This window comes from Anabrus simplex, chromosome 11 (genome assembly GCF_040414725.1).
Source record: "Anabrus simplex isolate iqAnaSimp1 chromosome 11, ASM4041472v1, whole genome shotgun sequence".
Lineage (NCBI taxonomy): Eukaryota > Metazoa > Arthropoda > Insecta > Orthoptera > Tettigoniidae > Anabrus > Anabrus simplex.
This window is the reverse complement of record NC_090275.1, coordinates 59,534,403-59,547,920: the sequence shown is the minus strand read 5'-3', so window position 1 is coordinate 59,547,920 and position 13,518 is coordinate 59,534,403. Positions and strand designations below refer to the sequence as shown.

General features: G+C 36.0%; 1 protein-coding gene across 1 annotated transcript in view; it reads right to left on the bottom strand.

The window, feature by feature from the left end:
- Window positions 1–13,518, bottom strand: part of arg (arginase) — an 81,516-nt gene that overhangs the window by 54,091 nt on the left and 13,907 nt on the right. The gene's annotated exons all lie outside the window — the stretch shown is intronic.

Here is a 13,518-nt window from a genome sequence, read left to right as displayed (position 1 = left end):
ATTCGTTTAAATTATTATCTCTATCTTGTTGTCATGATCTATAAATTTCCACTTTTTCCAACACATTAATCCGTTTTCCTTTGTTTACCTGATGCAGTAATTCCATGTCTTGCTCTATGCACGTAAACTTATGGTTACTCTCGTATGTGTGCTCACCCATCACTGAATACCTATATATCATACTTTTTGACATTATGTGTTCTTTGTGTCTAATTGTCATGTTTCTACTGGATTGTCCTATTAAGATTTAAATCCACTTTTGATGACTCAAAATAGGGGTTGAAACTTGTATGGTAACGTAAAAACGGCGTCTTTATAGGTGAAGTATATTATAATGTATTGAATAGGAGGATTTGATTAGACCTTTATATTGTACATGAAAATAGCATGTCTAAATACTGTACTTTATATGTAAATAAATTATATTTTGAATTTAAACAATATTGCTTGTACACAGGAGTAGAATATTTGAAGAATTTTGATCTAAAAAGTAGTTTCCATGGTTTATCCAGAAAAAAATATGTTATCTGAAATGGCTCTGCTCCCTTTAATTTGGTTAAGGACTGCACAACTGCATGTATGTCCAACCCTTATCCTGTTTCTGTACGGGGTCGGGTATGAAGTGAGCTGAAATCGAAACAGACTTTCAACGTATTAGGTCGTGTTACGTACATGTAGTACGTGTTGAAGAGATGTTAAGTACAGAACAAAAATGGCCAGCCGGACACCAGTGGGATCCAAACCCACAACCTCCCGATTTCGCGTCGGTTGCTCTACCAATTGAGCTATGGTGACCTAGGCAATCTTTGTTCTGTTTGAAAGGATCTGAGCTACAGGTCTGGCACTGCTGCTAGCACACTGTAGAGTGCGTTTAAGTCACTCGTTGTGGGGCATATCAACATCTCTTCAACACGTACTACATGTACGTAACACGACCTAATACGTTGAAAGTCTGTTTCGATTACAATGCGGTCGTGAAAATTCAATATTCATTAAGTGAGATGAAACTTCGTAGCAATATTTTATGACTGGGTGCCCTTCCTGACATCATACCTCATGAGAGGAGTTAATGAGATGAAATGAATGACTTGATATATGATAGTAGGAAGCAAGAGGGTGCAGCTATGTGTGGTAACACATAGACTATTCCTGTCAAATAGTACCAAAGAAATATAGTACAGTAATAAAATTAGTTGTAGCTTTTGTATTGTTTCTTTAAAATGGATAAATGGTTATGTAAAGCAAGTGTTAATGTGAAATCTAAAGACAATCCAGATGATCCTTCTGATTTTCCTGACACTTCTAATTTCCCTAAAAGTCGTAATTTACTTAGTGAGCCTATTGAAAAAGATCAGAATACTCCATTTACATCGACATCATGTTCTCTGAATGTGAAAATAAAGAAATTAAAAATAAATAGATTTAGTGATTCTCAGACAAGTTTACCGGAGCGCAGATGTTGGTTAGAAAAGAGTCACAAACAGAGGGATGGACAAAACTTGGTGCACTGTAAGGTATTGTATGTGAAATTTTATAAAAGTGCATAAATCTGAAATACAGTACTGAGTGAGACATTCAGACTCTGTCAAACATATTAACAAAATGAAAACTGTTGTATCTAGTCCTAATATATGTTTAATGCTGAATAGCAATGGAAACGATGTGGAAAGAGCAGAAATTAAATTAACAGCACTTGTTGTTGCCAATAATTTACCACTGAACACATCAAACACATTAATTCCTTCTTGTAAGGATGTCTTTTCTGATTCAACTATCACCCAGAAGGTTGCTGAAAACATATCAAATTTACAAATGTTATGATTTTAGGAAAGTAATTTTCAGAGTTGCTTTATGATAAACTGAGACGTCCAAGTATATTTTTTTCACTGATCATGGATGCTAAAGCTGTGTAATACACATTAACAGTTGTGTATTTTGATACAGATCTTTTTATATGTTTGAAGTTTCATCAGGTACTGCTGATACTCTCTTCAAGGCTAAGATAGTTTCTTTAAAATAAGAGAACATAAATCTTGAAAATCTCATTGGCTTTAGCTCAAACTCAACAAATGTTATTGCTGGAGAACATCATTGTTTTTCCAATCTTACAGAAAGAATTCCCACATGTAACATTGTTTAAAATGTCCATGCATATGATTCGTTTCTGTGCTTCAAAAGCATGCTTAAAACTTCCCAGAAGTGTTGAGATTTGTTGACAAACTTAAGTTCTAATTTCTGTGGAAGTTCAAGTGTTTTTTCATACTGAAACACACAATATATTTTCACTCTGTGTTACTTGTTGGCTGTCTTTGAATTCGTGAGTTGGTAAGAGTACTGGAGCAGTGTTATGCACTTAAAGATTACCTGAGAAATTTTGTCACAGAAGATCTATCTACTACTACAGACAATTATGTACAGTCAAACCTCCGTAGAACGATTACCAATACAATGATAAACCCGGGTACAGCAATCATTTTATATGGTCCCAGCAGATTTCATATATTTACTATGTTAATTATCCCTCATTAGAACGATGAAGTAATTTTAGTAACACCCTGTTATAACAAAGACAAAGTTTCGAGGATCTTACTATTTTCTGCTTCTAAGAATCTGACGATAACAGTATGTACTGTTTGTTAAACCTCTCGACCTTCAGCGCTGTATTCTTAGAAGCTTCCCTACATACTTTGCTGGCAGTAAGCAGGTAGCCAATAGCCGCGGCAAGCTGTGTTCAGCGGCAAGTAGCAAGAGTCAAAGAGCTCCTGTGTTTGAAACAGTGTTAACTGTTGTAGCCTGTACATTATTGAGCTTGAGTTGCAGTCAGAAGTGTTGTGTTGAGCTTGTACGAAGTTTATTTACGTGATACCCATGTACAAGTTGTAAATGTTTTTAAGGTGATAAATACGTTTTGGACTTGGCTAATGAGATTTGGACAATGGCTGGAACTTGGAAACAGATAAGCTTAGAGACTAAAGTGGAAGTTTTCAAAGACATTGATAATGGGATGAAACAGGTAGACGTGGCGAGGAAGTATGGACTTGCACAATCGACGTTGGCTACGTTCCTTAAAAAACGGGAAGAAATTGAAGAAAGTTTTCTTGGTGGCAAGTTTAACCCTTCAAGAAAAAGAATGAAGATGGCTACTGCTGACAATGTGGAGAGTGCTACACTGTGGTGGTTAAACGAGATGCGTGCGCAGAACATTCCAATTAATGGCCCCTCGATATGTCAAAAAGCCTTAGATTTCACTAAGTTGCTTGGTAATTCTAATTTTAAGGCAAGTAACAGATGGCTGCAGAGGTTTAAGAAGTGACACGGGATCATTTTTTAAAGTGATTTCAGGCAAAGAAAAATTGGCACCTTTAGGTGATGCAGAATGTTGGCAGAAGAATGCCATTTGAAAACTGCTGGAAAACTACGGTCCTGAAATCATGTACAATGCAGATGAGTCGGGATTGTTTTACTAGCTGATGCCAGAGAAGGCGATGGCCTTTAGAGGGGAAAAATGTAAAGGAGGGAAGCAATCTAAAGTATGCTTAATGGTTCTTCTCTACAGCAATGCGACGGGGACACATAAGTTGACACCATTGGTGATCAGAAGATCAGCAAATCCCCGATGCTTAAAAATGTAAAAATCTTACTAGGTAAAAGTACACACATTTTATTTTATCTTTCTTTAATTCTTAAGTTGATACAGTACCTACTGTAGTCATTTTATGAGTATGCATGAAGAATAGGTATGTACAATACTGTACTCTATCACATTAATTTCAATTTTTTTGTAATTCTAAATGTGATATTTTTATTGCAGTCAGTTATAAGGCAAATCAAAAAGCATGGATGACGTCTGCTCTCGTTAGTGAGTGGTTGCTTTTGCTTGATAAAGAGATGGAAAGAAAAAAAAAAAATTGCATTGCTGGTGGATAATTGTGGTGCGCATAACAACATGCCAACGTTGAAGAATGTAGAACTATGCTACTTCCCCCCGAACTATACTTCGATCTTCAGCCACAAGACATGGGAATAATTAAGAACTTCAAGAAAAATACCATTCATATCTAGTTCAACATATGATTGCAAACATTGAGAGAAAGGTGGACAACCCATACAGTTTTAATGTGAAGCAGGCTTGTGGCACGATTGCTAGTTCCTGGAACAGTGTAGAGCTGAATGTTATTGCGAACTGCTGGGGGAAAAAAAGCAAGGATTTCCGAAAGTGAAGATGTTGGTGAGAATGTTGTGGTGGATAAAGAAATACAGGATGATGTTCAAAGTGATCTTGAGGTGTATTCAGCAGTAACTGAGAAAACCATAGACATATCAGTGGTTGAATATGCGTCAGTGGATGATGAGACGTTGGTATTTCAAGCAAACACCGATAAATCTATCATCAAAGAGTTAGAGGGAGATTTGCCTGATGACGATTCTGATGATGACAGTCATGTGGTAAGTGTGAATGATCCTCCTCCTCTGATGGGACTAATTGGACAGTTGGAAACCATCCAGCAAGTAGCATCTTCAATCCCCCAGTGTTAAGCAGAACAATTGCATTAGAGGAGATAAAAACAATATTTACAAGAGAGTCGTTAAGGAAAAATGAAACAAAGGGAAAGAAGTGAATTCTTCTGTACAAAAGAGTAAGATACTCTACTAATAAATGGAGTGAACAAAATATGTTTTATTAATTGTATTTTAATGTTCTTTTCTTCAGAAGAGTCCTGTATATACTGCACTTTTCGGTGCAGTAGGTACAGTACTGTAGTAGTAGTCACTATTTAACAAAACCTCACTATAACAATAACCCTGCTATAACTATTAATTTTAAGGTCCCCTGGATATTGCTCTATTGAGGTTTGACTGTATTTACTTTGTCTTGTTTGGATTTCATGTTGTATGTTTTAGACATACAGAATTTAATACATTATTTCAAAGCGCATTTCAAACTTCTTCATAAGTTAAAGCCAGAAGAATAAAAAATGCTGAAAGATCTGTACTCTAATTTGTTTAAATTTGATATCTCCAATTTTGCTATTAGACCCTGCAAATACAAGACATTTTGATAGATTGGATAATATATATTCAGGAAAGATTTGCAGGACTCAAAAGCAATACTTATGTACTGCAACAGAATACATTTCTTTCTTTCCTTCTTCCTTTCTTTCTGAAAAAGTTGCTTGAATTTCCACATAGAGCTTGTATCACAGATCAAAAGATCTTTTCACATCTTATATTTGAAATAATTTCCACAGTTGAACCGAACATAGCCCGATACTTTTCTGTTAAGTCCTGTTCCCTGTTTGTAATCAATATAATTAACTGTCAGCAACTGGATTCTGAATGGAAAGTTCATGCTATGCTGGAGCATGAAAAATTCAGATTAAATATAGCTAAAACTGCTGATGACTATTGAAAGAGAGTTTTTGATATGAAACCCTTTTACCAAATTTCCAATGTCTTAGTTGAACACATTTTTAGTACTCTGAAAAACTTAAAAACTGCTCATAGGAACAAGCTGAAAACAGAGCAACAGTAGTATTGATGGTTGCTAAAGAGGGGATAGAAACCAAGGAAGGAAGTGTTTCATTCAAACTTATGAGAGATATGAGGAGGAGCAGTGTCATGACTTTGTTCAATGCCAGGAAACTCCAAATAGGTAAGCAAAAAAGAAGTTTTTTAACATAATGTATAATTTGTGTTGATTTTTCTTATATGCAGTCATAGGCCACATTGCATCACATGGATATAACTAACATGTAAAAGAATAGTGCTTAAAAATGCCCAAATGCAAAAATGCGTATTCACTGAAGATTTGCGGAAATACTTTCCTTTGATGAAGACCGTTGCTGATGACTGACAAAAAGATAAATCTTTCTATAAACACAGTGAAATCAAAACTTGCTGTGAAATTGTTCTTCAATAAAAGAATGTGTAGACTGTGTAGGCTCAGGTTTGATTCCCAGTAGCCTACTACTAGAAATTTCAGATTAGCAGGAAGGCTGCTATGGTGTGTAAAGGTCCATGCAGCTCACCTCTATTGAGGATGTGGCTGAAAAGAACTGCACCACCTTGGGATGGGAACACAAGTTTACTTTTTTATCTGAAAAACTTAGAAATAAGAAAGAACAATAATTGTGTTTTATTGGACGTACTAACACTTCATCTTTTGATTGATTTGGTTTCTTTTCTAATAAAAATCTTTAATATCTCAAGATGACAGTACTGTAAGATGTTTTGTCTTTGTGGCCCCCCTTAGTTAAAAATTAAGAATGTCCCATATTTTTCAAAATTATATCTACAAACCCTATTAGTAACTGAGATATCGATACCAAATTGCCTTTTTAAATGGAATTATACTAATGAATACAGTTGGCATGGAAGTTCAAATTGTTATGAGTTCAAAGTTGGACATTATTACTTTCTGATATAGTGGTAATATTTTGGCCTATCACATAGCATTCAATAGCTATAGGTGTGGTGACACACATGCTTATTGTTAATTGGGAACACAGCATCAAAGTAGGCAGTAATGAACAAGTCCAAATGATATGCGCACTGCAGTTGATGGGAAACATTCTGAGCACATAATATATACGAGTAATGGAGTCTCTTTTTTTTTATTTTCCCCCACCTACAGGCAACTCCTGATAACCTGCATGCAAATATATAATCAAAGTAGCTGCTGGATAATCACATGTTTAATGTAATGAATGAGGGTGCTATTTAACACAATGAATACTTCTACAACTCTAAATTCCTTTTATCATCATGATAAGTCTGCACTTTTCATCTTAAGAACAGAGCGGCTACTAGGCCACTCTATATCTCTGGGAAGGAGTCGCTCTTGATCACTGTGCAAGACCAGCATACGTGGGAGTGAGCTTAGATCGTGATCTTACCTTTAAGAAGCACTGTTTCAATATCAAGCAGAAAGTGTCCGCTCAGAACAATGGCCTGCAGAAACTGACAAGCACCACAAGGGGTGCACAGCCAAGCACCCTAAAGACATCTTCACTTGCGTTGTGTTATTCTGCTGCCGAATATGCGTGCCCGCTATGGTATAGATCCTGTCATACGAAACAGGAGGATGTTGCTCTTAACGAGACTCTGGAAAAATGGTACTGCCTTGCTGGGATTGCACCTCCTGATAACCGTCGGGAGATAACAGCAAAGAGCAAGAAGGAAAAAGGTGATACATCTGAATCTCACCCTCTGTATGATCACCAGCCAGCTTGTCATTACCTCTTGGATCCAGCGTACTTGGTTCTCTTATTCACAAGAAACTGTATTATGTATTTGCAGTGTTGACCTCCTCTTGTCCATTCTCAGGATGTGACCAAGGAACACGCTCCTTTTCCGTATATGATGTCCAAGATTTTCTCTATCTACGATACAGTTCTTGGTTTGCTCGTCCTCTTTTCTTTGCAATCCTAATATCTTCCTGAGAATGTCTTCTTCCACCATTTCTAATCTATTATATAATCCTGTTCTTATTAGATTAAGAGCTTCTGCTGCGTATAAGGCTTCAGGATGGATCACTGTCTGGTAATGTCTTAATATTCTTCTTTTTGCAGATGTTCATAGTTTGTATGCTAAATTAATTTTGTTTATTCAAGCTCCCATTGCTTCTTTTCCTGTCAGCCCAGTTTATATCCACTCTCCTAGGTGTTTAAATCTTTCCACCTGCTGAATTTTCCCTTTATCTACAGTCATCCATCTAGGAGCTGCCTTGGTGTTTGTCATATAACCAGTTGTATTAATTAGCATTATTCCATTCCTAAAAGTTAAGTTGATATTGATATCTTGGGTTATTGCTCATCCCACAAGAAAAAGTATCACAGTCTTTGGCAAACCCCTTACTACCATTTAAGAATATTAAAACATTCTATGGATAACTTCAATGGATTGGACATTAATTTGCTGTAACAACTATCTTTATGTACATTCTTGCCCTTTTGATGTTCCCAATCTATAATATACATTAAATCTGTCTGATTCCTACCAAGTTTGTCCCTTACCATGCATAACTACACTTACAACTAATGCTGTAAGTGTATATCTATATATATAAAAGAGCTTGTCCTGACTGACTGACTGACTGACTGACTGACTGATTCATCATCGCCGAGCCAAAACTACTGGGCATAAAGAAATGAAATTTTGAGGATATATTCATATTAAGATGTAGGTGCTCGCTAAGAGAGGGTTTTTGGATATTCCGTCGCTAAGGGGGTAAAAAAGGGGTTGAAATTTTAAAATGAGTGTATCTATATCTCAAAACTTTAAAAGTTTACAGATGTAAAAATTGGTATTTAGAATCTTCTTTAAAAATAAGGAAATACGTATTTTTTTGTTTTCAGAAAATCCCAATAGGAGGGGTGAAAAAGGGTGAAAAATTGGTTGAATGCCTTTAATCAGGATTCCAGTTCTTTTATCTCAGAAACTGAAGGTATTACAGACCTGAAAATTGGTACTTTTGATCTCTTTTAAAAATAAAGAAACACGTATTTTTTTTTTTTTTGGAAAAATCAATTAATGGGAGGGTGAAAAGGGGGGTGAAATTTTAAAATGAGTGCATCTATATCTCAAAACATTTAAAGTTTACAGACGTAAAAATTGGTATTTAGAATCTTCAATAAAAGTTAAGAAACACGTATTTTTTTTTTGTTTTCGGAAAATCCCAATAGGAGGGGTGAAAAGAGGTGAAAAATGGGTTGAATGACTTTAATGAGAATACTTATATATCAGAAACTGAAGATATTACAGACCTGAAAATTGGTGTTTGGGATCTCCTTTAAAAATAAAGAAACAGGTATTTTTTCGTTTTTGGAAAATCCAAATAATGGGGGGTGAAAAGGGGGGTGAATTTTTAAAATGAGTGTGTCTACATCCTAAAACTTTAAAAGTTTACAGATGTAAAACATAGGTATTTAGAATCTCCTTTAAAAATAAAGGAACACGCATTTTTTTTGTTTTCCGTAAATCCCAATAGGAGGGGTGTAAAAGTGTGAATAATGGGTTGAATGCCTTTAATAAGGATACATATATCTCAGAAACTGAAGATATTACAGACCTGAAAATTGGTGCTTGGAATCTCCTTTAAGAAGAAAGAAACACGTATTTTTTGTTTTTGGAACATCCAGTTAATGGGGGGGGGGGTGAAAAGGGGTGAATTTTTAAAATGTGTGTATCTATATCTCAAAACTTTTAAAGATTATAGATGTAAACATTGGTGTTCAGAATCTCCTTTAAAAATAAAGCAACACGTATTTTTTTGTTTTCAGAAAATCCCAATAGGAGGGGTGGAAAAGGGTGAAAAATGGGTTGAATGCTTTTAATGAGGCTACTTATATTTCAGAACCTGAAGATATTACAGACCAGAAAATTGGTATTTGGGATCTACTTAAAAAATAAAGAAACAGGTATTTTTTTGTTTTTGGAAAATCCAAATAATGGGGGGTGAATTTTTAAAATGAGTGTGTCTACATCCTAAAACTTTAAAAGTTTACAGATGTAAAACATAGGTATTTAGAATCTCCTTTAAAAATAAAGGAACACGCATTTTTTTTGTTTTCCGTAAATCCCAATAGGAGGGGTGTAAAAGTGTGAATAATGGGTTGAATGCCTTTAATAAGGATACATATATCTCAGAAACTGAAGATATTACAGAACTGAAAATTTGTATATGGGATCTCCTTTAAAAATAAAGAAACACGTATTTTTTGTTTTTGGAAAATCCAATTAATGGCGGTTAAACAGGAGTGACAAATTGGGGTGAATTTTTTGAAAGACTATATCTACAGAATATCTGAGAAACATAAAATGTTACAGACGTAAAAAGTGGGTATTTGGAATCTCATGTAAATGTAAAGAAACATGGGTGATTTGTTTTTGGAAACTCCATTTAACGGGAACTAAAAATGGGTGAAATTTTAAAATGGGGATTTCTACAGTATCTCAGAAAACTCAACACGTTACAGAAGTAAAAAATGGTATTTTTTAATCTCTATTAAAAATAAAGAAACGTGTCTTTTTTAGTTTTCGGAAATACCACTTGGGTGGAAGGGGGGGTGGGTAAACGTGTTTGAAAATGGTGTTGAATTCTTTTAATTAGGCTACTGATACCTCAAAAATGAAGATGTTTCAGACGTAAAATTTGATATTTGGAATCTGCTTTAAAAGTAAAGAAACACGTTTCTCGGAAAATCCAATGAAGGGGTGTGGGGGTGTGAAAGAATTGAAAAATTAATTGACTTAATTGTATGAGAATATATACATCTAACAAAAACTAAAGTTATTACAGACGTGACCATTGGTATTTGGATCTCCTTTAAAAACAAAGAAAAACGCGTTTTGGGGGGAACCCATCTTGGGGGCGGGAGTGAAAAGGAGTTGAATTCCTTTCACGAGGACACATAAATCAAAAACTGAAGAAGTTAGAGTCGTGATAATTGGTATTTAGAATATCCTTTACTATTAAAGGAACAAATATTTTTTGCCGGATAATTCACTTGGGGGGGGGGGGGGAGGAGTGTGAAAGAAAGTGAATTATATCTCAAAACTGAAGGTAATAGACGTGAACATTGGTGTTTGGAATCTCCTTTAAACGTAAAGAAACACGCCTTCCTTAATTTTTTTTGGGGGGGGGGGGGTGTTAATAAACTGAACGGCGGTGGGGTGTAAAAGGAGGTGAGACCAATTGATTTTACTGTTCATAATGTACTTATAAGGAGCCTCCGTTGCTCAGGCGGCAGCGCGCCGGCCTCTCACACCTGGGTTCCGTGATTCAAATCCCGGTCACTCCATGTGACATTCGTGCTGGACAAAACGGAGGCGGGACAGGTTTTTCTCCGTTTACTCCGATTTTTCCTGTCATCATTCATTCCAGCAACACTGTCCAATATTTCATTTCATTTGTCATTCATCGATCATTGTCCCAGAGGAGTGCTTCGGCAGCCGGCACAATTCCTATTGTCGCCGCTAGATGGGGCTTTATTCATTCCATTCCCGACCCTGTCGAATGACTGGAAACAGGCTGTAGATTTTCGATGTACTTATTCTGATAATAAATCGATCATTTTTAATCTTTCCTTGTTTGTTTTCAACAGCCACCTTTTCCTTCGGAGAACGTTCTTAGATTACAGTATATTCTCCTGGCATATAAATAAAAATTTAAACAAATTTGAAATGAACGATAGGAATGAGACTGACCGTGCAATTGTTCATCTCTATAATAAGGTCAATAATGCACGGAAGTCAGTCATTCGTATCGTCAGAAATCCCGTACACTTGCCTATCATCGACAATTGTGCTGGTCACATTGTCAACAATGACAATGGCAGCAGGTGTAATTTACCGAAAAGTAGCGGTCTTGTATCTTGCAGTGGGGTCCCAGAACATCTACTACTACTACTACTACTACTACTACTACTACTACTACTACTACTACTAATAATAATAATAATAATGTTCTGGACCGTCGTCAAATGTGCGGACCGCGGTGGAAACAGGTCCTGGACGGGTAATGACTAAGAATGCAGTCCGGCCGCGTGTTCAGTACCGCCAAGGCACCCAAGACGACACCACGCCGGATCTCCTGAAGGATTTGATACATATTAAAAATGCTTATAGGAAAAGATGGCAAAGATTTAGGGACCCAACAGACCGGGTGGAATACCTGGACCTAGCCCGGGAAGTACGAAATCGATTGCTGGAAAGAAAGATTGAAAATGGGAGGAAACTTGCCGTAATCTATTAGAAAAAGAGGCATATCGCGAATTTCGGCTGATTATATATAAAACAATAACCATTCAATTCTAAATTTCAGTGTAATACCGTAGCAAAGCACGGGTATCTTGCTAGTATATATATATATATATCTTGAAAGGCAGGAAGCTCAATAGATGGTTAAGAATATACATAAGAGATAAGCAGAGTGGAAGGTCAATATGGGAAGGCAAGGCCAACAGAAAGGAGAGGCAAGGCCAACTATATAGATATAAAAGGACACAGCCAAACTCCATATCTTCACACACTGCCTTTCAAAAAATGAGTACTCTACTCATATACCATAACTCCTGTCCTGATTCTAATACTTCTCAGCCACCAAAAGCATGCCTATACTTTCAAGCTTTATCCAGAGGATTCACTCAACATTCAAGGGTTTTACTGAAGACTTGGGAATTTTAAAATAGGAAGACAGTTGATGAAACATAACAAGGAGAGAAACAAAAGACAAAATATGGTGGTAGTGACTTTTGTTTTAAGCAGAAGTACAACTAGATAATCATCCAAAATGAACAAGTTAAATAAAAAAAGAAAAATGATTCATTCAACAGAGAAATTAGAAAATGAATTAAGAAATAATTTCATTATGCTGAAAAGGATACAAACTCATCAAAAGTGAATGTAAGCTCCCAGAGTAACAGAACACTTGAAATTTATATGCACTTATAGACATGATATAGGCTTTGGGCTTATGCCGTGTCAAGCTCAAAGCCTATATCATGTCTATAAGTATGGGCTGTGAAAGCATCAATGGCAACTTTATATGCACTTGATTAATCCATTCTCACACATAAAGCGAATGACATGATCAGTAGTATTATCATCATAGGCCAGTACAAGTTCAGAAAATATTGAAGACCAGAAACACAGACAAGAAGGCAGTAAATGAAATTTGTCCTGCCTTTCCATTCTAATGCTCCAATTAATTTTTCACTGTGATTTCCATTCTGTCTTTGTAGCTTTCTATCTTTATATGTGTGTTCTTGCACTTCTGATGTACCCAACCCATAACATATCTTAAAACTGCCTGATTTCTTCTATGTTCAATAACTTGGTAATTTATCAAACATTTCCCTTGATAAATTATTCCAGTCCCTAATTCCTCTTCTTATAAATGAATATTTGCCCCAGTTTATCCTCTTGAATCCCAGCTTTATCTTCATATTATGATCTTTCCTGCCTTTAAAAACTCCACTCAAGCTTATTCATTTACTAATGCCATTCCATACTGCCTTTCCACAGATAGCTCGGAACATACTGCTAAGTCAAGTGGCTTGTCTCCTTACTCCCAAGTCTTCCCAGCCCAAAGATTGCAACAGTTGGTAACACTACTTTTTTGTCAGAAATCACCCACAACAAATCAGACTGCTTTCTTTTTGATCATTTCCATTTCCTGTATACTCCCTCACCTTTACATCCTTACAACCTTTAATTACCCTCGTAACTATATAGAGAGATCTGTAAAACTTTTATTTAGAACATCATTAATGTGATTATCCAAATGAAGACCTTTCCACCCAGGTATTTACAGTGATCCTGAGCATGGATGCTTAGTTGTACTTCCTCTTAAAACAATAATCACCACCACTACCAGCACCACTTACAGTGATCCTCATGAGATATATCACCCCCATCAACACAGTAATTAAAACTGAGAGGACTTTTCCTCTTGGAGACTCTTACAACCTGACTTCATTCCATTTACCTTTTTCTTGTTTGTCCTTTACTTTACTA